The sequence below is a fragment of the Botryllus schlosseri genome, chromosome 10 (assembly GCF_051294905.1).
Source record: "Botryllus schlosseri isolate E-star chromosome 10, Bs_hap1, whole genome shotgun sequence".
Lineage (NCBI taxonomy): Eukaryota > Metazoa > Chordata > Ascidiacea > Stolidobranchia > Styelidae > Botryllus > Botryllus schlosseri.
The window spans coordinates 4,566,905-4,594,692 of NC_137245.1; the positions used below are offsets into that span (position 1 = coordinate 4,566,905).

General features: G+C 40.5%; 1 long non-coding RNA gene across 2 annotated transcripts in view; it reads right to left on the reverse strand.

Moving 5' to 3' along the window:
* Positions 1 to 4,978: 4,978 nt before the first annotated feature.
* LOC145448463 (uncharacterized) overlaps positions 4,979 to 27,788 on the reverse strand; it is a 45,628-nt gene continuing 22,818 nt past the window's right edge. Inside the window, exons 2-4 of one of the 2 annotated variants that reach the window (XR_013917924.1) lie at positions 6,208 to 6,799; positions 5,691 to 5,825; positions 4,979 to 5,182 (exon numbers count right to left, since the gene is read on the reverse strand). This is a non-coding gene — a long non-coding RNA (uncharacterized LOC145448463). Of the gene's footprint in view, positions 5,183 to 5,690; positions 5,826 to 6,207; positions 7,275 to 27,788 lie in introns of those variants that run through there. The other variant, XR_013917923.1, reaches the window with a different exon arrangement.

Genomic DNA, 27,788 nt, shown 5'->3' on the forward strand with positions numbered 1-27,788 from the left:
CAAAACTGAATATGTCACTTACTAACATCTACTTACTATGCCGCAATTATTTACGCCTGTCGCCGAGTTTATTATTTCATGTAACTTGTATATATAATTTGAAAGTTTATAGAGTTTGAAATTTATTATAAGCCTATGTCCCAGAGCACGAAAACTTGATCCTTGATAACATATTTTGTCCGTGGTGCACAAGGCCGGAAACGACGACACGCCCCACTTAAAACTCCTCATTATTAATAATATTAATAATAACTTACTAACATCTAACTTGGTTAAAGACATCATTCAGAATATGGAAAATTACGGTTAGATTCATGATTCTGATTCGGGATGCAGATTTCCTTGGATTAAGATTCGCAAATAAAAAAAAAAAACCTACCAGGTTAGCTGATTGAGATGGCATAGTGCTCTTCACACGCTGACTATATAGGTTACTCCTCGCAATCTGTTCGAAGCGGTGTCTTACAAAAGCCTAGAAGTGTTCCGTGATACAAGTTGGCAGATATATGGAATCATAACATAGTATATCGTCCTGGTGGCAAAAACATCATTAAAATGTTATTTACTATCGTACCATTCACATTTGGCACGGAAAAAGATATTTTCAAATATTTGAATACAATTGTTTTTGTGTTGGGTATAATTCGTTGAAATAACGAGATGTATACACGATGCGGCGAAAAGGCAAATACACTATGATATCGTCAAAGCTCTTGCGTTACTATATTGCAGCTAGAAGAAATTTGACGTTCCACAATTATAGGTAGAATATTTAATATTTACCAAAGATTGATCAGATATCACAGCATTTCAGCAGTAATACTGGTTTCAGGCAGGACTTTGTAGCCGGAGCCGGAGCCCGGAACCGGAGCCCCGGAGCCGTGCATTTTCACCGGAGCTGGAGCCGGAGCCTGAGCTCTACATAAAATTCAGCCGGAGCCGGAGCCGGAGCTGGAGCTCGTTGTTTGAGGAGTAGCTCCGGCTCCGACCTATTTCATAAGATGCTATTATATATGCAACAACCACATCTGCTGAGTTATCATAATTGAACAGCAGGCCTGCAGCAGGCACAGCAATGGCATATAGTAAAGTGCGTTCTACTCTAACTATGATGTTGTCGACAATAGACAAGTATTCAGTATGAAGTCACAAGCCGGCACGGCGGCAACAATATGTCTTCGTTGCTGCATCGGATGTTACTGACGGCTGAGAGACTCTAGATTACTATAGATATCTAACCTATGGGTAGATTAGTAATCTATATAGACCAGGAATGGCCAACCTCTTCGGCTAAAGGGGCACATGCAATTGACGACCGAGTGCGCGGTCCACTATCGCGCCAAGCGGATAAGATTTTCCAAGTTTATAAATAAACTAGGTGAGTATTGCGGGTCTATTGTATACCCCCCGCTAGGCTCAGTTTGCAAGGACAAAACTATTCGGCGTCTGGACACATCGATATCGAAGGTCTCCGATAATATGCGACAATCATTTTGTGCCTATATTTCACCGTCGACGATTTTTATGCGAGCGCAAACGCGAAAAGACTTTATCCCGTAATTGCGAATACAGTTAGACTCAATCGGGTAAATTAGGCGTTTTTTTTCATTTTCAGTAGGGGGTAAGCTACCAACCAGAAAAATCGTGTGAAAATTAAACACGCGAAGCGTGAAGAAAAATTTCGCTACTATTTTAGTTTATTGTAATATACGACGATTTACTGTAAATCAGTGATTCCCAACCGCGGCCCCGAGGGCCGCATGCGGCCCCCAGCTAGCCTTTCTGCGGCCCCCACAAAAATATTGAGAAATCGATTTAGAAAAAAAAATATTTATAAAATACTCTTGCTTGGCTGGAGTTTTCAATTAGGATTGCAGGAAAGTTGTGAGTAGACTGCTAAGATTACGTCACTGCTGTTTCAATGCAATGTGCCCTAACTTTTCAGTTGAACGAGCAGTACCTATATATATAGGTATTGACAGGACCGTAACTGCCGCACCCCAAGTCCCCCAATTGGGGGGAACGAGCTCGAAGGGAGCTCAAAATTATGTAGTGAATTAGCATGAATTATAAAGTATTTTATAAAATTTCATGCAACTTTTTCAAGATTTTTTCGCGCTGGGCTCGATTTCAAGTTTCCAAGTACCTTCATTATTGCTTACTCTTCCACCAAGATAAAATACGCAAGATTTATAGAAGTGGCCATATCGGCGTTGACCATTACCGCGTCACGACGCACGAAGACATATAAAGTTTTAAGCCATATAACATGCGACTCCAAGAAGTGTGCCAGAACGATCGACAGCGAGAAAACCTTGGCCGGAAAGGACTGCCCTTACAAAATACATATAGGTATAATTGACCATAGGCGCCTAAATGACTGGCGCCGAATATTCCTGTCTTGGCAATCTGAACCTCACGAGACAAATAGGCTACCATCCCGCAGGGAAGAATTATATGCCAGTGAAGAACTACCAATTTGAAATCGTGTGCATCTTTTAGTTTGGTACGTTTGGGCGATTCTATATTTTTTGATATAGCAGACTGGAGGTCACGAAATAACATCATGTAGGGAAGTCGTACCAACGGGTCCGCCCGCCCGAATATGTTTAATTATTATTTACGGGCCCTACAGTTTCCAAGACACCTCACTCGGCTCTACCGGTAAATCTAATTACGTGAGCAGAGAGGACAGACAAGTAATTGATAGCAATAAATATGCAATTCCCGATCTTATTGACCTATTTTATTTTGAATTATCGAAAATTTTCGCGCTCCACGCTGGCTCACTAAACGGTGATCCTGGTTTCGTGGCAGAAGAGAACAACGGGACGGGATGGGGGGGGGTCGGTTTATCACCCTTTGGGAGCTCAAGACCTAAGTGTTTTGAGGGGCCTGACGAAGTGCTGTTTCGTTCCTGCCAACGGGTATATGCCCGAAGATGTTTAATTAATATTGAGTGGTCCTACCTCTTCAAACACAACTCACTCGACTCAACCGGTCAATCTGATTACGTGAGGATCGAGAGAGAGGATAAAAATTGATACTAATATATTTTCAATTCCCGATTATATTGACCGATTCAATCATGTATTATATAAATTTTTCGCGCTTGGCGCGATTAGTCGAGAGAAGCTGCCTAAAACGGTTATCCGATTTAGATGATAAATAGCGGTAAACAGCCATCTAGCATGAGGGGGCCAAGGGCAACGTTGGGGGGGGGGCTGACGAAGTGCTGTTACGGCCCAGGGTAGTGGGTATTGATGTCTAATTTACGGATAGTTGTGCAACAAGTGACTCACGATTGAATACGCCGAGATGCGTACTGCTCAGCCGACAAAAAACAGCATAATTGGTAGTCCTATAGCTCGCGACCCCAGCGTCCGAATAATTTGATATCACGGTGTTTATCGAAAGGAGATTCTGATTCCAAAAATACGAGTTGAAATCTCGCCAGGTCAATACAACGACTCCGAAATAGCCAGCAAAGGTTGATTGTTCTGAACAACGGGAACGCGGCAACACAATGGCCAATGGCGTCAAGTGAATGATCGGAACAATGCAATTTTTCATATTTTGATGACTATTCTGGGTTCCTTTCATTGCCCTGGTATTTGTGCGGCCCCGACCATACTCTGAAATTCTAAATTTGGCCCTGCCAATGAAAAAGGTTGGGAACCACTGCTGTAAATGTTACTGGACCAAGGATCTGCCAATGCGTCGGAACTGATATTTTAGTCATCAACATCCCAAGTGTCACAGCCAGAATTGTAATTTTTAGTTGGCATTGCAAGTTCACAATCTAAGCAATTCATTTTCGATAATATAATAGGAAATTACCTCGCGGGCCACATTTGGATCGCGGGTTGGCCACCCCTGATATAGACAGGACCTTTCGATAATTTCATAGCCGGAGCCGGAGCTGGAGCCGGAGCAGTGGTAATAATGCGGCTCCGGAGCTGGGGCCGGAGCTAATGTATGATAGATTAGAGCTCCGGAGCCGGAGCTGGAGCAGTTTAAATTTACGGCTGCTCCAAAGCCCTGGTTTCAGGTATATTCCTGATAACTATTGTTCATGCCGAAGTAAAATTAAATCATCGCTGAATTTTCCTTCGAATATTGGAACACCTTAACAATAACAACTTAAATATAATAAATATTGTGCCATAGCAATAGCAGTGTTTCATTACCTTTTTAGCGATCGCACTACACGTGCTTTCAGTATGATTTCTCGTAACCTCTGTTTATTTTTTAACGGCATTTCTGATGATACCTATATTACAAATCGATATGCTTATCAACATAAAATCGTGCGTACCGCGAATAATATTTTCCATTTGAATGAATTGGCCCAGAAAATATTTCACTTTTTTTTGATTTACAGCAAAATTTCAAGCTATGGATATCATGTTGGTATTCGTGTGATTTTACGGTAGTGTCTGCTGAGTCGAGGTAAAATTGACTTGCCAAGTGGAAGATGGACTAATTTCGCGCAGAATGCCGTAGATTATAACCGACCACCCCAACTCGAATAATATTATACTCTACGACAATATCCAGAGATGAAGCGGTTTGGAGTAGGACCAAGCACCTTGTCAAGCTATCTTGCCATTTTCCCACTACTACTACACACAAAAAAAAATTTACCGCGAAATGTCTGGAAGCAGGGTGGCCAGCCACTTGGCAGTAATATGATATTACCGTCACTCAATGTAAATTCAACTTACACCCGTCCGGTAATCTAGCTTTACACGCCAGACTGTAATGTTACAGTCACCTCTGGTATATTCAATCTACATTCTCTCCTGTACATTTACGAGCGAGAATGTAATTTTACCGCCTACCTAGTACCTACAACCCTACATGCTGTCCTTTGTAAATCAGATTACATGCCGGCTTCTAAATTCACGTACATCCATACCTATCCCAAAGCAACGCGATGCCAAAATACCGCAAAAGTTTCTTCACGCTCTAAAAATGACATTGGGACAACTGTAGATTCATTCATGATTCACGATGAAAAAGTATTGCTGCTGGAGGTCTAATTCTTCTTTAGGAGGAATGCAAATATAGCACAAGTGGTCCCAAGAAAAGGTGAATTAATTCCACCGCCGGATAAACTTCCAATTGTTTCTTTTTCTCGTCTTCATTCCTTCTGTGTGACTAGTATCTTGCTGTTCCACTAAAAAGAACTCATGCGTAAGTCTCTATATTAAGCAAAGTTCCTAACCTAGACATGACATTACAATAACTACCAAGACAAATAGGCTAACAAAAAAATAACAATTTTTGAAGTACCTGTATTGGTACATTGTGTGATGATGGCTCCGGCTTTTACAGGATACAGCAGAGATTCACGACTTACTTTATCTAATGCAGCGGTTCTCAACCTTTTTGGACATGCGCCACCCTCGGCGATGGCCAAAAAGTTTGCGCCCCCCTGCACTTATCGTCACGTCAAAAAGAGTACATCATCTAATACAGAGATAGGCAACCTTTTTGCTAATCACGGTCACATTTCAATTACTTAGGTAGCCTAAGGCCGCATTCCAGGGCATAGCCGCCGCATAGCAACCTATATTGCATCTAAGTCTGTCTTAAGCAGTGCAGTTCGCCAGCTGTTACCAACAGCTACCCAGCGCACTGAGCTTTAGGCTACTGCCAAATCTATGAAGTAATGAATGACTTACAAGTGGGAATTGATTGCTCCAAATCTTCAAAGAATATCAAAAATTTGCTCAAATGAAGTTGAGTGCGACTGCTGGAGTTTGAATTTGGCGAGCTGTCTTGAATACGAAATAAGTTTCTTCTTCAACAATCGTCTTCTGAAAATGGTTGTGAAACACATGTTTAGTCAGAATTCAGACAGACTTAGTCAATTTCTCACGCCCCCCAGGTTGAGAACCACTGATCTAATGTATTGAAGCAAAAGATTCCTCATTTGAGGTGGCATGTGTGCCAAACAAATCCAGCAGTGGATGGAAACATCTCTATGCTATGGCCCGGAAATTACATGAACAAGCCAACAGTTTCAACTCCACTGTGGCGGAGTATGTGGTGTCACATGTCACTATGTAAGTCGACTAATATCCCAAAATAGAACAGAGAATGCGGCGAATGAAATATTTCAATAATGAGATCAAAGTCATCCCGGTGGTGTGCACAGTCGTAGATATTCACGGTAACAAATACTATGTAGTACTGTACCTTTTACGATGCGTATCCCATTCAGCATTCCTAGAATTCTTCAACGATCCACTTTTTTCAAGCACAGCAAGCTTCGCTCCACCCGGGTTGGAATCCCGGTACATTTAGCGAGCACCGATTCCATATTGGCGCTTCACCCTTGCTCAAATCTCAATAATGGCCAGACGACGATACGACACTCGAACGATTTCAAAATGAGTGGTATTCATCCGCTGACATGCCACCAATATTATTTACTGGCCACGTTATAATGTTTGATTTAGGTCGTATTTTTTCATACAGAAACATTTATCATTACATATAGTCCCTTTCTTTTCCATCCAATCTCGTATAAATTGATATATATTCCACGCGATGTTCACTACTTACTGTACTTACTTAACCAGACGCTGCTTGTGATGTCACAGTTGTGCGTTGGTTGTTTACTACGAATCTCAGAAAAAGCAGTTAACGCGTAACCCTAACCTACTGTAACCTATGACAGATCGCCATGTCCGCCATTAATAAATGGTCAACTGAGCATGCGGTGCTGATATTTCTAGTTTCCCGAACAATATTATACATCCTAAACTGATATTTTAACTTATCAGTCCTATCCGTGGTAACCAACGAGTCAGGCCATATAGCCATAGCCTTATATTATAATATAGTGGCTATGGTGTACCACATTAGCTACGATTGTTATAGTTGTTTCTTTTACCCTGGTATGTACTTTACTGAAATTGGTACTAGGGCCAACAATTTCCGTATGATAGACCTCAGTCTCGCGAACGTGGTTGAATCAGGTTAAATCAAATGATATCAGTAACATTCAGTTCCACGTATAACATTGGCCGCAGCGATTTTCAAGCTAATCAATTTTGCCAATAGCCTGATAAACTGCAGGAACGAGTAACTGCCAGTAATTTTGCGAAGAAATTCTGGTAACTTGACTTTACAGCTAAATTGAGGTAATATTACATATCAAAATGTAAAATTACAAGCTACTCACAGTTATCGGCTGCGACTGGTAATTAGTTGCAAAATTTACAGTGATTTCCCAGTAAATCTACCAGATTTTTTTCAGTGTAGACGCATCGCCTACCACGAGTAACATATGCGTCACACGAAAACACCTCGCAACAGAGATGCCTGGTCGGCAACAGAGATGCCTGGTCATCCACAAAATTAATGATTCGAAAACGAATGATCGTACGAATTGCGCGGTTTGGCGATTCACCGGAGACAGTTCGGACTTAAAGCCAAATCGATCAATGTTTCCGGGCCTCATCTTACCTCACGAAGTTCTGCATCAGTTTAAAAAATAAACGTTTTATTATGTAACCATTGGGCAAGTCTTCAACAACTTGCATCAAGAAATTAGGGTATGAAATCCAAATATACCTCGCGGATCGGCAGAAAAGTCGTCGCAGACCGGCACCGGTTCGCGGACCAGCGGTTGAGAACCACTGCCATAAATCACCAATTAAAATATGAATATACAATTTCCACGCCGGAATATTGATCCACTCAGATCGCCTCGTAAACGATTTTTAGGGGCAACGAGATTTTTGAACCTGTTGCCACTTGCCAGTGTTTCAATATAGTTTTTAAACTCAACGGGCATTTCGTATTCTGTATTTTATTGATTCATGAACTGCCGACTATGAAAGAGGGACGAATTTTGTTCCATGCTATTTTACCTATATCCCATTTGCGGACTGGATGGCCTCTCTAACACCTAGTAAGGGGTTAGGAGCAGGGCCGTAACAGCACTTCGTCAGCCCCCCCTAAAACGTTGGTCCTGGGCCCCTCATAGGGTGATAAACCTAACTTCTGGGGGGCTACGCCCCCCAGACCCCCCTCAGGCTGTACGTTGTTTACCGCTGCTTATCATCTTTATTCGCTGTCCGTTGGGTGAAACAGTTTTTGTCGCCTAAACGCGCGAAGCGCGAAAAATTTCTATGATTCATGACTGAATCGGGCAATATGACCGGGAATTGCATATATATTGTTATCAATTTTTATCCTTTCTCTTCTTACGTAATCAGGTTTACCGGTAGAGCAGAGTGAGGTGTGTTTGAAAGGGTAGAACCCCTCAATAATAAATAAACATCTCCGGGTGTATTGTATACCCGTTGGCAGGAACGGAACAGCACTTCGTCGGGCCCCAAAAAACTGGAGTCTTGGGCTGCCATAGGGTGACAAACCGACCCGCCAGGCCGCCACCACGTTGTACACTTTTGCCACGAAATTATTGACGTACCGCTTAGTAAGCCAGCGCGAAGCGCGAAAATTTTCGATAATTCATGATAAAATCGGTCAACAAGATCGGGAATTGCATATATATTGCTATCAATTTCTTGTCCTCTATGCTCAGTTGCTCACGTAATCAGAGTTACCGGTAGAGCTGAGTCAGGTGTTGTCTTGGAAAATGTAGAGCCCGTAAATAAGAATTAGACATCTTGGGGAAGGTGGACCCGTTGGTATGACTTCGTTACATGATGTTATTTCGTGACCTCCTGTTTGCCATGTCAAAAATATACAATCGCCCAAACCTACTAAACTAAAAGATCACACGATTTCAAATTGGTATTTCTTCACTGGCATATAAGTTTCCCCTGCGGGCTGGTATTTGTCTTGTGAGGTTCAGATTGCCAAGACAGGAATATTTAGGTGTCAGTCAGTTGGCGCCTATGGACTATTAAACCCACATGTATTTTGTTTATATAACGAAGTTTTCGGTCAGCATATAAGGGCAGTCCTTTTCGGCCAAGGGTTTCTCGCTACCGATCGTTCTGCCACATTTCTTGCAGTCGCATGTTACATGGCCTAAAACTTTATATGTCTTGGTGTGTCGTGGCGAGGTAATAGCCAACGCTGATATGGCCATTTCTATAAATCTTGCGAATTTTTTCTTGTGGGAAGAGTACCCAATATGCAAGATACTTGGCAAGTTGAAATCGCGCGCAGCGCGAAAAATTTTTGATAAAGTTGCTTAAATTTTCAAAAAATACTCTATAATTTATGCTAATTCACGAAATAATTTTGGACCCCCTTCGAGCTCGGCCCCCCCAATTGGGGGGTTTGGGGTGCGGCAGTTACGGCCCTGGTTAGGAGTCAACTCCAGTGGTTTCGAACCACGAATCCATTAACCCTTTTGAAATCTGGGGCCTCTGGTGGCTTCGGCCAACTTCATCTGGTCATATCTTGGTTAGTATACGTCCTAGAGCAGTGCTCTTCAACCTTTTTCGACGTGGTACACCCTTTTAAGGTTTGCTCAAAACTCGTACACCCCTGTTCATAAGGGGTCTTCAAACATGACTATTTTTCTCAAATCGTACGGGCTACTTGATAAAATTGTTAGGTTACCTAACTTAAGCCTACACCCCAAATTTGGTTCAATTCCAACTAGTAGCCACCTTGCTACGGGAGAGGAAAGTTCTATTTACTATACAAAAATAAATACCGAAAAATTTGAATTTTTCTGTTCACCCCATGAAAGTACTAGGTTGTCTATAAAAACTATGTTCTTCAAATTTGCTTCAATTCCGACCAGTAAAAACGGAGGTATTGCCGTCAAAAAAATTGGATTTGAATAAAATAGTATTTGGTCACAGAGTCTATTCGCAGCCAGTTAGGCAGCCCTCCACGCAAATTTAGGCTTACCATATTTTGGAAATCTAAAAAGAGGACACTTTTTCAGAGATTTGAGACTTGCGAAACCGGAGACGAATTCTAAAAAACCGGTGAATTTTTCCCACTTGGTGATCAATTGACTATAAAAAAAGGTAATCTTTCCGCTCAGAGCTCAAAATATCGTTTTTCTCTCCGCACTGCCAGGTGGATGACTAAAAAAAGGTCAACTTTTCACTCAGAGCTAAAATCACAGTTTTTCACTCCGAAATACCAGCCGGAGCGTCACTTATGTGCTGATTTATGGCATATCAATTTGCTCTAAATCTGACATAAATTTTCAAAAAAGAGGACAAAATCTCGAAAAAAAAGAAGACAAAAGGGCGTCCTCCGAGGACACTTTAAAAAAAGTCAAAAAAGAGGACAAATCCTCTTAAAAGAGGACGTATGGTAACCCTACGCAAATTGGAATTTATTTCGTGTCAGAGCAAAAACAGCATGATATAACGAACGATATTCAACCTAAATGTAACAGTATTGGGTGGAGAGTAGTTAAAGCTACTGCTGCAGAAGCGGTAATTCAGATCAGCGATGATAGCAGGCGCACCAGCCTACTGCGCATCAGGCCTGCCACACACCGCACATAGTCGATAGTAGCACATGGGCTGCAAGAGATGTCAGTAACCTCAGATCGTATGCCGCTATACACAGTCTATTGTCGCTAATTTACATCACTTATAACAAAATACTAAATTGCAAATGTATGGCGAAAGATTGGACATACAATCGGCATTTTAAAACAAAAGGGTTTCGATTTCAATATGGAAGCTGTTTCGACCCTGGCTAGCTACGTCACTTCATTTATGTGCATTGCGGTATTTATTAGCCGTCGGGTAGGAAACACGGATTCCAAAAGTCTGAGCTATCGCGGCGATTTCCTCACAAATCAATAAAATACTAATGACTAGCTGAACACATGTTTGTTAACTGCATACTTTACAACACCAAACGGAACCATTGGTCTATTGCCGACGGCTAAATGAATAGAAGAAATATTTGCTTATGACATCACAATCAAGCGGTGTACAGTATTACACTTGAGATAACATTGTACCATATTGCTCCTTAACCTGTGCGTCAACCTGTCTGTACTGACCTATAAACTGGCATTTGTGATAACTAGCCATCGGCTCATTGTAATTTGGATCTGGTACACCCCTGTTCACCCCATCCGACTGGTACACCCTTTGCGAATTCTGGTACACCCTAGGGCAGGGGTGGGCAAACTACGGCCCGCGGGCCGCATGCGGCCCGCCACACCGTTTTGTGCGGCCCGCGAGAGTCTCAAGAAACTTATTAAAAATATTGATGAAATGCGTACTAAAAATCTACAGGAACTTAATTAAACTTTTTTTAAATATATTTTACCACGTATGTTAATTCTAAGGTAAATACTTCCTATAATATTTTTTATGTATAATTTCTGGCGCGACAGACCGACCTCAAGGCCCACGCATTTTGAAAGGTTTGAACTGGTAAATATCACAGATATCATAAACGGGATTAATATAATACGGATCACGAGTGTGATTTCAGATTGGCCACTCCAGCAACGTTTATTAATTATAGTGCTGTGCTTGAAGAAAGAGATTCGCGAGTGTATTAGGTAGATTCGTTCTCTGTATGCGTAAAACAGGGGTGGCCAACCTGTGGCCGTAGAATGAAATTTGTGCGGCCGTGGACACGCAATTCAATTAGTAGGCCTGGCCTATGTGTTGGCGGCCGTCGACATGCAATTTGAATTTACGAATCGACTCCCGATTTCTTGAAAGATTTTAATTAGTCTTGAAATTTTCTTCTCGCTGCATGCGATTCAATTTCACTTTCTTTTTCGATTTTAATATAGTAGCGCTCTTTGCCATCAGAGCCCCACAGTACAGATGCGAAAAGCAGAAGAAAATCATGCGCCTCATATAGAAATACCAACTCGGAATCGTGTGATCCTCACTATACCGACAATCTGGTGGGAGGTCAAGAAATAACAGCATGCAACAAAGTGACTAACAGCAATTAGCCCACCAGGAGATGGATCATCATTTATAACTTGCCCTAAATCTCGGAAACACCCCCTCTAATCCCTTTTCTAAGAATCGGGAAAACCGACTTTCATCCCTATAGTTTTGACAAATTGGTTTTCGAGGTCGACAACAGCCTATAAAGTCTCGCCACTGTTTCTGACGCGTGTACGATTTCGTCAAAGCAATGTGTGGTTATTTTTTAAATAGGCATATAGATTATCTCCATGTCCTCGCTATATAATCAAATACCAATATTGTGTTTTGGTTTACAATCCCAATTTTATACAGTGCGGCCCGCGAATGGATCCAGATGTTGAATGCGGCCCGCGAGCTCAAAAGTTTGCCCACCCCTGCCCTAGGGTGTACGACCACCCCGGTTGAAGAGCACTGTCCTAGAGGACTCATATTGGTCTGTACGAAAAGCTAACAATCTTCTGATTTATATGATACCTAATTCGAAGGTATAAGACATGTCAATTTTCGCGTACCGACGATCTTACATGAGGTGTTCGGCCGAAAATACGCACGCATAAAAAAGTGGTTATCACGCAAAATTTCCAGATATTTTCCGAGTGGGGAATATAGTCAGCAATTCTGCCAGAACATTGGAAGTGGACTTGTACAGTATTCTGTGTAATTTTTCACCGTTTCAAACATCAAACCTTGTTGTTGGATGTTTTCTGGTGGGGTTTGGTAATTGTGGTCACGCTTCGGTGATTTTCAAGAACAGATTCAAGTTCAAGTCCAAGTTTGTGACGGAATATGAGTCATAAACTGGTTTACTATGGATGCAAATGGTTGGGTATGACAACAGAAAGTATTCTGCGTTGTTTCAGGCAATAAACTGGACGTTAGGGGTCCGATTTGGTATTTATCTTGACCTTGACCATTATGACCACTCACTGACCACGCCCATATGTAAATTTTTCATGTATTTTGGATTTTCCGATATCTGGAGAGCCGCGCGGTTAACGGCCATGGTTGACGGCTTGTTCGAAACCTGGCAACGGCGGCTACGCACTGAAGCATCATTCTCTGACGCCATCCTGGGGGAATGCATTGGAAAATGAGATAGAGAGAGAGATTTTTTAGAGAAATATTTTGTTTATTTAGTCCTATAAAAAAAACTAGACATGTCATGGGGTGCCGATCGATGGCGGAAACGGTAAAGGGCTATACTCCGCCCACTTTTAAACTGGAACAGACCAGATTCGAGTCTCGGTGAGGTCACGGTATGAATTTGAAAAGTGATGGTCAGTTTCGCGAAAACTGACCCGATTTCAAAAGGGTTAAATGTCGCCGTAGGGGAATTTCAAATATACCCAAACAAGGTTAATGAATTATGTCCGACCTCTATTAAGATCATTCCGTGGTTTCGTGAAAACAACGCCTGCCACGAATCGTCGCACGACAGACCATCGCTCATCATGGAGATGTTCTTCATCGAAGCGAGAGAAATCGATGGGCTCCATTTCCGTTATAAAGATCGCTGCCAGATATTCTTGAAGGCTTTGATGACAGAAAAAGAATGTGAAATCTCCTTGCATCAAATGCCGGCTGAGTAGATTGCTCCCAGGAACTTTCGTCATTAAATCTTGGACTTCCTCTGTTGACAATCCAAATTGTTTCAAGTCGACCTCTTTGAACACCACCCTTCCATCTTTCATGCCTTGAAATGCTAATGCCTTCAGTTTATGGACGATCGATAAAATTTGTTCCCGATTTCGAATGTTGTCGACGCCTCGGAGAGCTGATACAATTCTATTGTATAGTTCTGCAATCGTGTTCGGGGGAGGTTTGTCCGGATCCCTTCCCATCACAACTGCTGTTAAAATCAAGAAGACTGGTACAGAGACTAAATTCATCAGTCTTGGTGACATAGACTCAATTTTCTGCCAGAGTTCCTCGCCTTTCTCTTTTAGTAAAAACGCAAATAGCCTATGCGCATCTTCCAAAGTGAGACCATTCAGTGTAATGATGGTTTCGGGTCGCGCCATCGCCGGTAACTCCGAAACCTTGAACTCGCGTGAAGCAATGTACACTTTCACGTCTCGGAGGATATTGCGGGATAGAATGTTGTACATGACTGTCCATAAGCTTGCTTTTTCGTGCTTTCTCATTTTTCGGACACTTTTCTCATCAACTTCCCATCTTGCTTGATCAAGCCCATCAAATATTAATATTGCCTCAGACTGGTTGTTATCTAGCCATTGGAATGCCTGATCTTCTTCCTCTTCGTTTTGATACAGCCCGCCGAAGAGAAATTTGGACGGTTTAAGCTGAGTCACCTCTTCGATATCCTTCAATTCAATGTAATGCACCATTTTTTGATCGCTTATATTGTCTCCTGCAGTCATGCCTAGAGCTTGTCTTGCTATTCTGCGTGTGAGTGTGGATTTTCCAGATCCAGCAGATGCCACTATAGCGGTTACTCCAACTGCTTTTTCTTTTTGCCATATAGACGCCACCAAGTCATCGATGCCGATAATTTCGGATCCAATTTCCTCTTGGCGGAAAAACCCAACTTCCTTTGTCAGTTGAGATCGTTGAATGCTGATGCGACCTTTGTAATAATCTTCCACGTCGATTTCTCGTATTTGGGGGTAAACTTCGAAGTCGGGTTGGTCAAGGCTCTCGAATCTGAAGTCGTCAATGATATCAATAGCCGTCAATTTCTTGGTATTATCGTTGCAAATTTGTAATAATTTTCTGGATATCATGCCTGGAACGAAAAATATAGAGTAATTTCATATGTACAAATAACAGCAGTTTACCTTTACTGATATGGTAATTCGAATGCGCATGGACTTATAAGGCGACCAGCCGTGAGGCTCTAACTCGTTTGAACACCACTGCATTACGTCAGAATTGTGATTGAAACTAATATCGCGTTCTTGCTTTCCTGTCTGAAGCCGCGTTGGCAGAGGATTTTGACTGGTAATTTGACAGTCGCGTCGCGCGGGGTCAGCCAACTCCAGTCTAAAACACTTATCAAGTTAATATCATTAATTGTATCACCATAAAAGTCGTTTAAAATTTTTTTAAAACTTGCAGCAACTTTCATGATTGTTTCATTGGATAACCAAAAAGGTTGACGAAAGTAAAACTATAAATCTGCTATTTATTCTTCAGTAACACCAAGTGTCCTATATGGTGTGGGCAGAAGCAAATCTCACCATTCAGTGGAATTCATCTACGTCACAGTTTACATCTCGCTAGAAGCAATTTGACAGTAATTTTCGCATGGCTTGCCGAGGGCAAAATTTGATGAAACTAATATCAATCGACAGCTACCGCGGTACTGATTGCGAAAATATAAATTATATTCTTCTCGGTGGTCATGGAATATCAACCTATGCGTAGTCAGCGTGGTCGAATGGTTCTTAACCTGTATGCCGCGGCACACTAGTGGGCCTTTTACGTTTCGCAAGTGTGCAGCAAGAGGTTTCTTCCAAAGTTTTGAAATTATGTGCTAAATAATTCTAGTCTGTAGCAAACGATCAATAATCAAAAACGGACTGGATGCGAAGTTTGTACAGTACATTTGACAAACAAAATTGCTGTCATGCCTGCAATCAATATCCACCACGAATTCGCTTTACTCGACATACATATAGCATGCCATGAAAGTTGCACAGAACATTGCGTTTAGCACACTGCGTTGATTTAACGCAGAGAAGAGCAGACATGACGGCGTCTGTATAACAATGCAGTTTTCAATACTCGTCGTCTTCCTAATCTCGACGGAGAAATGAATTCCTTTGGAAGTGATGTTCACGTTTACAAATTTGAATTTCAAACAATAGACATCCACATTGCGATTGTTTGACTGCGTGTCGGCACTATTGTTAAAATGTAGGCTCGGCTCAGAACGCAACGTTCTGTTACCGGCGACGAATTCGGAAGTAAACTTGATCGAATAACATCACTTCACGAATTGCCCGCCACTGCGGTTATTATCCCGGTTTGTTGGAACTATAATTGAACTGCGGTTGGCTGCCCCTACACTGTAAACGAAAATGGAGAGTTTTCACAATTCACACCCTAGCATAGGGTGTGTTTCGGGTCATGACACCTATTGGGTACTAAATTTGTCATTTACACCTGAGCTATTGGTGGAAATGAGCCGAATACACCCCTACACACACATACCATAAGATATACACCCCAAGCATTGGCATTTGGGGTCAATTGTTAAAGATTACACCTTTTGTCAGACAAATATGAAGTTTGGGATTCAATCCGCGCTAGCCGCTTCCACAAAACTTGACTGTTGAAGTTTTAAGTCTGTGTCGGTCAGAAGCCTGGTTAAGCAGGCAGGGGTGCGGCAAGTCTGCATTCTTGTTAAAAATTCAGTCGAATCACTGTACTGATCATTGTATGGGCACTCGAGAACTTCTCTGCTGTGTCTAACTGTAAGTCGTGTAGGACATATTCTCTTTGGGGTTGAATTATCCACCGAAAATGCGTGTTTTTGCCCACTTTATTGTTGTCCATGTCTTTCAGGCTTCTTGGGTAGGCTTAGGCAATGTTCCATTGTTCAGTTTTTATGGATTCAACCCGGCTCGATCAAGTAAATTCGCCTACGCATATAGTTTCAGCGTCAGTGACAAATAAGCATTCGTTGTAAAAGTTCGTGTGCTACATTGACATGAATGAATAATAGCTAAGTCCGCAATATCATATTGTAATTCACATTTATCGTGCACTGCGGTACTCGTACTTTGGCTGTAATTTCACCCTGTCTACTATAGTGTGAACGATGTATCTCAAGTGTGTGGCAAAATACCACACATTATGAAGTTGTCACGATACTGGTTTATAATTTCTTTCATGTCACGTCAAATGCACAATTGTACATTGTACGTAGGCTATATGTACAAAATATATCGGGCCTATTCCGCACAGCATTAGTGTATAACCACAATATAATGCAGGTTAAGGGTATTTAGAGCTGGTAATACTAGAAGGAGTTGAATTTCAGCCACAAACTTATATGAGCAGTACGCAATATGGGCGTAACATGAATTCAAATTAGAATGGAACACCAGGTTACGTCACGGAACAATCATTCAATTGGGCGAAAGAGGGACTAAATTGGGCAAAGTTTCCTGGGTGTTTTCATATCTATATTGATGTGTTATTCACTATTTGGTAGCTTTATGAATTGCACACTAAGCCTAGCCGACAATTCGCATACAGCTTTCGGATCGTATCAATGGTTCGATCTATGAAGATAAATCTAGTACTGCAAGACTTTTTGAAGCTTATTATGATGCAATCTGCAGCTTCACAGCTATCAAATCCATATTTCCCATAAATCAATTATAGTATACATACAAATATTCCGGAGATCCTTAACTTCAATATAGGTATTACATCAGTGAGTCAATTGTCACATCATAATGGAATATACAAACCGTCGTCACCCTGAACAGCTGCTGCTATGGTTCGCTACAGCTATGTAAAATGTTTCGTTATATGCCGCACTTCCGCGCTTAAGAGACCAGACTGGCTATCGACTGACGGTATTAGTTGTCGTGAATCTGTGAAGAAAGCCTCTTTCGAGATTGAAAATATCTGGATGGTGAGTTACATTTCGTATCGGTACTATTGTAGTAAAGAACATTTGTTCCGTTGCGTTTCCAGTACAGATCCGATTCCTGTTACTCAGTGTTGCAGTAGTACTGAACAGAACTATATGTAGCAAGTTGGAATTTTAAACGTACCGGTAGTGACGATACATTGAATTCACATAAATTGTTGGGTGAAAGTGCAGCGAGCACCGTAAGGTCCGTCCCGGAGCTTAAGCAAAATCTACCGTATCATAAACGGAAAATCATTAATGGGCACACTGCTTTTTACCGAGTAGAAATTACAACAACCTGTTTGCTTTTAAGGCAAAAATGGGAAATAAAGGTAATAATACTACTATAGTAGTTCCATAAAATTATGCCCCGTGAAGTTATGTAAATTCTTGCAAATACCGATATATAATATGTAAATATGTTTGAGGCGAACTATAATGTGACACAGTTAGGAAAAGGATTGATAAACGAGTCGGTATAGAAGCGGGAAAAACCGTGGCATTACAGTTATTACAACCAAACGATCATCAATTGGGGACCCGTAATTCTAGGGTTTGGGTACGCTGATGAATGCATAACAACTATGGCTACCTGGCGCTATTTAAAATACGGACTGTTGTGTATGTTTTGAGATATCACGGATTATTATCAAAATCTACGGACTGTTCAAAATGTTGAATAACGATGCAACAAGGTTTATATGAATCTTTTTTGTTTGTTAAAACCAATAGTGAAATTAGGATGAGGTTGATGACATCATAAACTAGAAAACACATCACCAAGTTAAATGGCCGAGTAATGCGATGAGGAAGTAAGCTGAATTTAAATACCGGAAGCTTGGACATATGGCCAGATGTTGATCGTCACACATTAAATATAGGATAATACGTTAGTCGCCGTCATTATTGTATTAGCGTGGATCTAAACAGGACGGTGATTCCAGACGTTTTTGGATTCGAGAAATAGGATAGTGTTAGCGGATATAAGAAGTATATAGTCGGATCTTAAAATGCAAATGTAATGAGAACAAATGAACCGTATTTTGCCAGTAGAAGCATCACGCGAGCAAGATTAGTTGTATTAATTGTAAAGATGTTGTTGACTAGTGTCAGAATGTAGTAAAAAGTGGAAGATTTGAAATTGAGCATAATTCAGAAATGAATAAAATATGTCTTTATAGTACTAGGAGCTCATAATGGATAAGGATCGAGTATCTAGATATGGGCTAATCGAAAATAATATTTACCAAAAGTGTATAGTTGTAGTAAGCAGTCTTGACGCATTGTATTAATGTTTGAATGTCATTTTGTTAGGAAAAATCCACGTTGAGCTGAGATATCGAAATAACATAATGCTTGTGAACCGAGTTATTAGACTCTGTTTTATGGTGTCTTTATATGACCCTTTTAAAGCAATATAGTGTCAATTTGTGTCAAGCAATAGTGGCCACTCGTCCTGTATCATTATTCGCAATTTGTAAACGCTTATGAATCGTATATTTGGCTATATGGTGAAATACTAATTTTAATGTAACTAAAGCCTGTAATGCATTGTATTTCGCATTTCTTTATTTACTTATTTTGCACTCCAAAGATTAGATTGGAGATGAGGCACAGTAATTGAAAAGTGTATGGCGCAATTCGATGTTTGAACTGTAAATGCTCGTATGCTTTACTGGATTAGTTGAACATTCGTAATATCGATATAGGAACAAGCATGTCTTTGAAAATGAGGATGACATCTAGCCGGCGATAGCCGTATAGATTATGGATTGTTGTTTATGTATTCCGTACAGCTTTCATTGAAGTTGAAACTAACTGCCACGGCGGCCCATAAGACGCTTTTCATGACACATATGTTGTTGCTAAACAACAGAGGTGTGATTACCCACCAATAATCATTATAAGGAAACATTATCTAATATTCTCTGGAAATAGTGTCAATATTGTAGCCCAGAAAATAATTACGACAGAGTGTATAGGCCAGGGGTGGGCAAACTACGGCCCGCGGGCCGCATGCGGCCCGCCACGCCGTTCTGTGCGGCCCGCGAGAGTCTAAAGAAACATTTCAAAAATTTTGATAAAATGCGTACTAAAAATCGAATTGATGCAGGGACTTGACTAACTTTTTCTTATTATATATTTCACCATGATAATTCTAAGACGCACCATAGTTTTCAAACCCCCCTTGGAGGCGTGAAAGCATCTGAAGAAGGGCGCGAAGCTGAGCTCAACTGGAAAAAATTTTCGCGCTCCGCGCGATTTATATCCTATTCATAGGTATTGATATGTATTTAGTATCAAGTAGGCTACATAGTAGAAGCGTGTTTGAAGCTAACATGGTTATATGATGCTGTCAGCATTGTGTGTCCTGGAACTGAGCCGAAGGTTGAATTACTAAATCTATGAACAGATCGCTGCTCACAGATTTATATTTAAATCCTGTTCTAGGAATCGGGCCAACCGACTTTCATCTCTATAGTTTTGAGAAATTGGTTATTGAGGTCCGCCAGCCTATGAAATCTCGCCACTATATGTTTCTGACGCGTGTACGATATCATCAAAGCAATAATTGGATTGTTTTAAATAAGCACATATATTGTCTCCATGTCCTCACTATATTGCGATTTGGTTTATAATCCAAATTCTATTTAGTGCGGCCCGCGAATGAATTCAGATGTTGAATGCGGCCCGCGAGCACAAAAGTTTGCCCACCCTTGGTATAGGCTATAGGGTCGTAGGCAGATAACTAATCTTGAAGAAGGTCATTAGCAAAATTAGGTGATCTTTTCGGTCAACTTGCTACCGATAGGTAGGTGTTTAGTGAAAACCACCCTACAACCCGAATATGACACGCTTGTTATGCGTAACATAGGTGTCTGAATCGAATGCGAAGGTTTAGCATATAGTGGCGATTTCCGGCTTTTCTTCATTTGTTATGCGCAATACATGTAAATATTAAGTTGCTTTATAATGATGGCTCGAACTTTCATAGTGAAAAGGCGTTACAGTGAATTGGCAATATATGTACTGTATGTATATTATATATTATGCGTCATATTATATCCACATATTGCGTCACCCTAGAAAAACGGTTAATAAAGTCAAGCCCAATCCTATAGAAGTAAAGTGATTGATTACATATATATGTGTAAGTATTTATTGCAATTTTGGGATCAACGTATATTGGAAATTGTGTGGTTTTGTGTGAGTTAATAAAGTATTCGTTGTAACTAGTTCACGCAACAGCAACTAGGACCCCTACACTTGAGTGAGGTTGGACGGTTACAAAACCAAGTCAAGTGGCTTGGGCGTACTGTCATAAAATTAGATAAGTAACACCCTAGTATACTCGAGATTATACAAATACACAAAAAACCTTGATCAGCCTTATACGATAATATGAAGATGTAACGAGCCCTTTACCATAATGCTTTGGCCCTGGGTCAATTGAATACATGAAATAGAGTATAGGATACGTGGAATTGCTGTTGAGATATGGTCTTAATCGCATATGTGTTGAATTGCACGATTTTAGAAAACTTTAGTAACAGTTGGATGCATTTTATGAATGTATTGTTGCTATGGTAACATCACTATTTAGGTGTGACGTCTGATTGGAGTATTTGGCTGTATTAAGGTACCAAGGTCAAGTACGTACAGATATGCTAGCTAAGACTGGACCCTAAGGTCATTGAAAGTTCAAGACACTTCGAAGGCTGCACCACCTGCAACAGTGATCTACCAAATTGAATTACAAGCAAAAGAACCAGGCAAAAACAATATCTTCCTACTAACACAGATTGGAGGCAAGATATTTCCAATAACACATATGGAGGCACCCGACGGAATTGTAATTCAAGGCGCCTGGTAATCATTGTTGCTTCTAGAATATTCGTCTTCAGAAGAGAGTGGACTTTCACATATTTCTGAAGAGTGGGGAGGTGAGCGGTAATCAATCATGAAGTTATTTTGGCTACGAAAACGTAAAGAGGACACTCGCATCCTTCGCAAAAACACCCAACTGATGACGACCACTCAACAACTACAGCTAACGACTCGGGCTAATAAAGGTCAGGTGACAGCACGTGTCCAGCATCAAGCAAAATTCGTGAAAAAGGTGACGTCTATTTTACATAAGACGGCAAAACTATTCAAAAAAGCCAGAAGAGACGTCAAACAAGCGAGAAATTATTTGACTACCGTCCGGAAAGTGAGTACCAAAAATACTGCCGATTCGCTTGAACCAGTCTTAAGGAGCCAAGCAAAATCTGGAGTGGCTAGGAGTGAAACTATAGACCTGGTTTCAAATCTGTTAGAAATGCCGACGCCGGCAAAAGTCGAACCAATGACACCTCTTCCGAAGTGTGGGTCCCTTCAATCGTCGCCCGGAGTCACAGAAGATATGAAGTAGGAATCTGGAAATCATCCAACACCATGGTCAATGACAGACAGAGTGTCGCTCAATGAGAACGCAAATCCTCACATTGTACAAGGAACTTTCTGTACGCCCCTCGATCGAGAGAAGGTGCCACAGGTATTATTACCTTCTCAGCGTCCAAAAATGATCGATAAAAAACAATTTACTACTGCGAAAGAAACAATATTGATATCACCCAGTAATAGGCTGATTATTTGGTGCATGATAGCTGTTTTCCGATACATGTTACATGTCGATACAGTTGCTGATAGTATTTTAGAAAATCTCGTAGGCCTACATTGTCCACTGCTGATGACCATGAAGTCGATATAAAGGCGCATCAACAATTATTATCTTCGATTCTATTTAGTTTGCCCGGATAACTTGATTAGATAGAGGAAATAAATTTTACGCTGGTCAAAGCAGTCAGCGTTGATACTCAAGTAGAAGTAGAGACAACGTTCTAATGTCTGCATGTATAAAAAAAACTATTTGAGTAGTACTCTGGAATAGTAGACTATTTCCCGATTGGACAGCTATGATTTGACTAAGCTACAAAATTGAAGTTTTGGCATATAATTAGCCGATCGTAGAGGAAATTAGCTTTATACGCGGGTAATTGGCTACATCGACAATATTAGGTATAGGTTGATCGTCACTGGTAGAGTCATTGATATGTATAGAAATTGATGGGGTTTCAATTCCTTTTGCGTGTGGTAATGTCCCGTTAAATATTATTGGATATCATTGGATAGACAAGGTTATACCGCCGCCTTCAATTGATACGGTGTTAAAGAGCCCGTCAATTGCCAGTCACGAGCCGGCTCAGTCCGAAATAGGTGTTCCGTGTTCATTGTTGACACATGCCGTAATAGAATATGATGGTGAAGGGCGGGAAATAAAAACTTTGGCCAAACAAGGAGATAACGTGAAAAACAGCAATCGCGAGGCTGTTTCGAATGTTAGGTCGTTAGAAATTGTTAAGTCGCACCCGTGCCAATATAATATCGACAGCGCCGTTAGGGTTTGCGCTGAAAATAGTGGTGAAGTGCAGGCACGGAATTTGGTCACATTGGGTGTAAAATGTGAGTGCGACGGGTCGAAAAGTTTCAGGACGCAAGATCTTTTCGATCTAATAGGCCCCGAAGTGGATGTTGACGTAGGCGTACCGAAACATCAAAAATCTCATAGTGGAGATTTATTTGCCTCGTTTTTAACGACAAATAAAAGGCCAAAATATTTCCGCGAAAGGTATTCGATGGTCCAATAACGGAATATGTATTGCAAAATGAATCGGATACGTTAAATTAGAATTGGACGGACTTCGTAAGCAATCCGTATTGCTGTCAAAAGCACCCGTCCAACCGCCCGACCTTAATGATAACGCTAATGCTATTATAGAAGAGAAAATATGGAGAGCGGTGTATGAGCCGTTTGCCACAGAATTGGAAGATCTTGTCGGGCATTTGCGGGGGAAACAAGCCATGAAGTATCCATGTAAAATAGAACTAAAAGATGAATCGATCCCTCGATTCGTGTGTTCTGTTCACCTTATAATTTGAGAGGGATAGAACAACTGAATGCAGCGATGAAGCCAATAACCAGAGTTTCACAGTTAATAAAATGCGTAGTGTATTAGTGAATTATATAAAACAACCTACCCTTTTAAAAAAGTGGGGGGAGAGTGATGGCCGTCTAGGTGGGTCATGCGATAGGACAAACGTCTGAATAGGATCGCTATAAACGTAATGCGATTTGCTATAAAATGACGTAACTCGCAAATGCTCTATACACCCAGATTAAAGGGTGAATTGATAGGAATGTATCGTCGATATATTTAATTCACTACTAAACGTGAAGACAAACTGGAAATCGACCGAGGGCCGTACTTTTGAAATCGCAATTAATTAATGCTCGAATTGGGATTATATAGTCAATTCCCGATCTATAAGTTATTTTGAGCCAGGAGTCAATCACTGTGTATCATTATAATTAATGGAATAAGGTGATTTATTGTACCTTTGTACGGATATATTAGAGGAAGCCTTGAGATTGTATGTAGCGAATAACGGAAGATAAGTCTCTGAAAGTCATATTATTGTATATAAGAATAAATATGCATTGAATCTAAGGTGTGTGGCATAATGCTGCAATCTGTTAGCAACATAATTTAGATTTGCAAAGTGAAAATTGACGTAATCCCGAAGTGGCTAATATTCGGGGGATTGCTTCTATAAATGACGGAAGCTCTTGGGAAAAAATATCCATATGCTCGGTGATTAACAGTCGGAAATATGAATCATATGAAGCCTTCGATCATGCGATCATTTGCATCACGCTGTCGTCATAGGCTATAGTGCGCCCCATGACACCAGATAAATCGGTGAAAATTTCACTTACACCTATGGACTAGGCCCTCTTTTTCCTTTAAAAAGTACGAGTTACGGTCTTCCATGCACAAGCGCCAATTGTTGTATCACCGGTACAGATACCAATCTCCAAGACACAGTAGCTCAATGGCTCTAATGGAGATGCTGTTGACAGGTCCAGCATTAGCTATGATTATAAACTACGGTAACTTGGGTTTGAGCGACATCGTTTGTAAGTGCATTGAAAAAAAAATCGACTCGGTTGTCGTTATATTGATCACCAAAGCACATCACGACCTGTTTAAGTGTAAAGGGTAGCCTACCACTGACTATGCAGAGTTATGTTTATAGGCCTATCACTATCACCCTGTCATTATTATCACTTGAGCTATATACTCATTATTTATTATGTTATGTTATGGTAGGAAGGTAAACATATTATCTATTCTACTTCAGACTTGCATGGGCAAAGATCGCAAATTTGGGGCTCTTGAAGAATGAAATTATCGATTTCTCCTCATGAGAAATCAAGTGTAACATACAAACAGCAAAGGGCTGAAGCATATGAAGCAATGGTATCTGAGGTGAGCAATGGACATTTGATGAAAGCTTTCGATCCCCGTAAATTGGGGCCAGTAAATGTTAATGATATTATGACATGGATGAAAATATGACGATGCTATATTGCTATCACTATCAATTTGAGAGACTTGACTAGGAATAGGCTTACCTCATTGAACATATTTTGCAGTGACCCCAGTGGCAGCAGCTCTGTTCATATATTTATTTTAATTTGAAGCAGCTTGAAATGGATTTGACATAGCCACTTCTATATGCTTGTCATTGAGTAGAAATTGGCATCTATTGCTTGAGTAGCAATGCGCGCTACTGCGGTCAACTCGGTGTGCAACAATGCACGGATTAGCTGGGTCTTCAATGTTTTGACCAATATGAAGAGGCAGACATAGCCTTGCCAAAGTTTATCAAACTGTCCTTGCGATCAATATAAACAAATCATAATATATGCACTTCTTGACTCATGATATGACATACATACGACTGTGCATATGCACAAATCTGCTTTTTGTTAGATTCAAAGACTGATTGCTGTTAGTAGCGGACTCTTACTCTGTGAATGTGAAATCAAATATGTTGTTGGTGAGTAATATACTATGCGTAGGAGAGTTACAAAATTGTACTTTAACTCGCTTATCAAGTCAAGGCTACAACATCAGTACACATTTCGGATGTCTTGGGCCTTTCGAATCCAATCCAAATTGTCAACTAAACGTTTAGCGTATGCCTCATGGTTATTTTTTCAATTTTAGGTTGCTGCTATACAAGCTTATATCAGGGAATTTCAACCAAACCGACGTCACATTTGACGGTAGAAGCGTATGCTGCGAAACAGTAAAGGATCGTTATCAAACAACTTATATTCCAAGGTAATCATTATCATTCAGCTAATTTGCAAATTTCCATGTAAAGGCTAAGGCAGTGGTTCCCAACGTAGGCGATATCGCTCCCCAGGAGGCGATTTGGCGGTCGGGGGGAGCAAAAATAACGAAGAGGGCGACAGGGGGCGAAAATGGACAAAAGGGCCGACGGGGGGCGAAAATAGCGAAGAGGGCGATAGGGGGGCGATGACGCGTCAAAACGGCTGGCCTTTTTTTTTAGTCAACCCACGGAAATTCAGTTACAAAAGTGTGTCAAATTAGACATCGAGCCGAAAATTTAACCTTTTTTATAGTCAACCCGCCGGTGATTACAGTTTGTATGCCCAATTTTCGGTACACAAAATTTTAGGGGCGATGATCGGTGTTGACCTTGAAAAGGGGGCAATGGGTCGAAAAAGGTTGGGAACCACTGGACTAAGGCAAGTCAAGGTTTCCTAATCAGACCTGTATCTGCGGTCACTTTGAATCCATTCTGAAAGTCAATATTGCCCAACTAGAAAACGCTTTGTGTTTTGGATTAATACCAAGTAGTCAAATTTAAATCAAGTCCATGCATCTCTTTTTCTGATTATTTTTCAAATTTTAGGATGCTGCTTGAAGACTGCTTGCTGCAAGAGCAAGATTATATCACAAGAACTAACCGAGTTTAGGAGTATGCTGCGACAACTGAAAGACTCGTTATCAAGCCAGCAGGTATTACAACTTTGTTAACGACACCTGATGTCAACTTTCGAGGTGGCATATATGAGGTAAACCAAAGCAGAGATGGTCAAAGTTACCAGCGTTGCTACTCAAGTGTAAGTAGAAATACCACGTCAATTTATACTCGATTACAAGTAGATGCAACAGTTCCCCAATACAAGTCAAAACTACGTCAAGTGGAAGTAGAATACGAAATGTTGGAAAAATAGTCAAGTATGGTAAGTAGTTTTTCGGAAGTTTGTACTTTGAAAATTGCAATATGAATCTTTGCGACTAATATAAAATTACTATTGGCATATGACACTACTAATTGGAACAATCTTCAAAAATATATTCAGTTATTCCTGGTACAGGTGGTGTTGCTAGACTTGGACAACTAGATATTCTAGTTGTCTAATTATACTAATTGAAGCTATTCTAATTTGTGAAATGTTTCTATGCTCTAATTCTAATTCTAATCGAATTTATGAAATCTTTCTATGGTCTACGGTCATTTTAATTCTAATCTAATGTCTGGGTTTCCTGAAAAGGCTACAGGAGAACTGTATAGTGCGAAACGAGCCAAGCTTGCGGTGCAGTAGGGGTGTTCAAAAATGACTTTTTATTCTCAAATTCTACTCGTTACTTGATAAAATTGTTAGGTTACCTAATTGAAGCTTCACACTAAATTTGGTTTGATTCCAACCAGCAGCCGTATTGCTACTGGAGAAGAAAGTATTTTTAACATTAAAAATTTTCTGTTCACCCATGAAATTGTTAGGTTGTCTATAAACGATGCCCACCAAATTTGCCACAATTCAAACCAGCCGGAGCGGAGTTACTGATGTCGAAAAATTTGGATTTGAATACAATAGTATTTATGGTGGGCACAACTGTAATAGATGATTAAAGAATGGGTCACCGTAAAAATACTATTATATTAAAATCCAATATTTTTAACGGCAATAACTCCGCTTCCACTAGTTGGAATTGAGCCAAATCGGCTGAGCATTGTTTCTATAGACAACCTAACAATTTAATGGGGTGAACAGAAAAATTCAAATCTTTTTTTATTCATTTTCATATAATAAATAAAAAAACTTTCTTCTCCTGTAGCAATGCGGCTACTGGTTGCAATCGAACCAAATTTGGTGTGCAGGCTTAAATTAGGTAACCTTACAATTTTATCAAGTAGCCAGTACGATTTGAGGAAAAAATCCATTTTTGGAGACCCATAGTGCACATATCAGATGAGTTTGGAATCCAATCCAAATTGTCAACTAAACGTTTATGCCTCATGGTTATTATTTCAATTTTAGGATGCTACTATACAAGATCGTGTCATGGCATTTCAACCAAGTCGACGTCGCATAG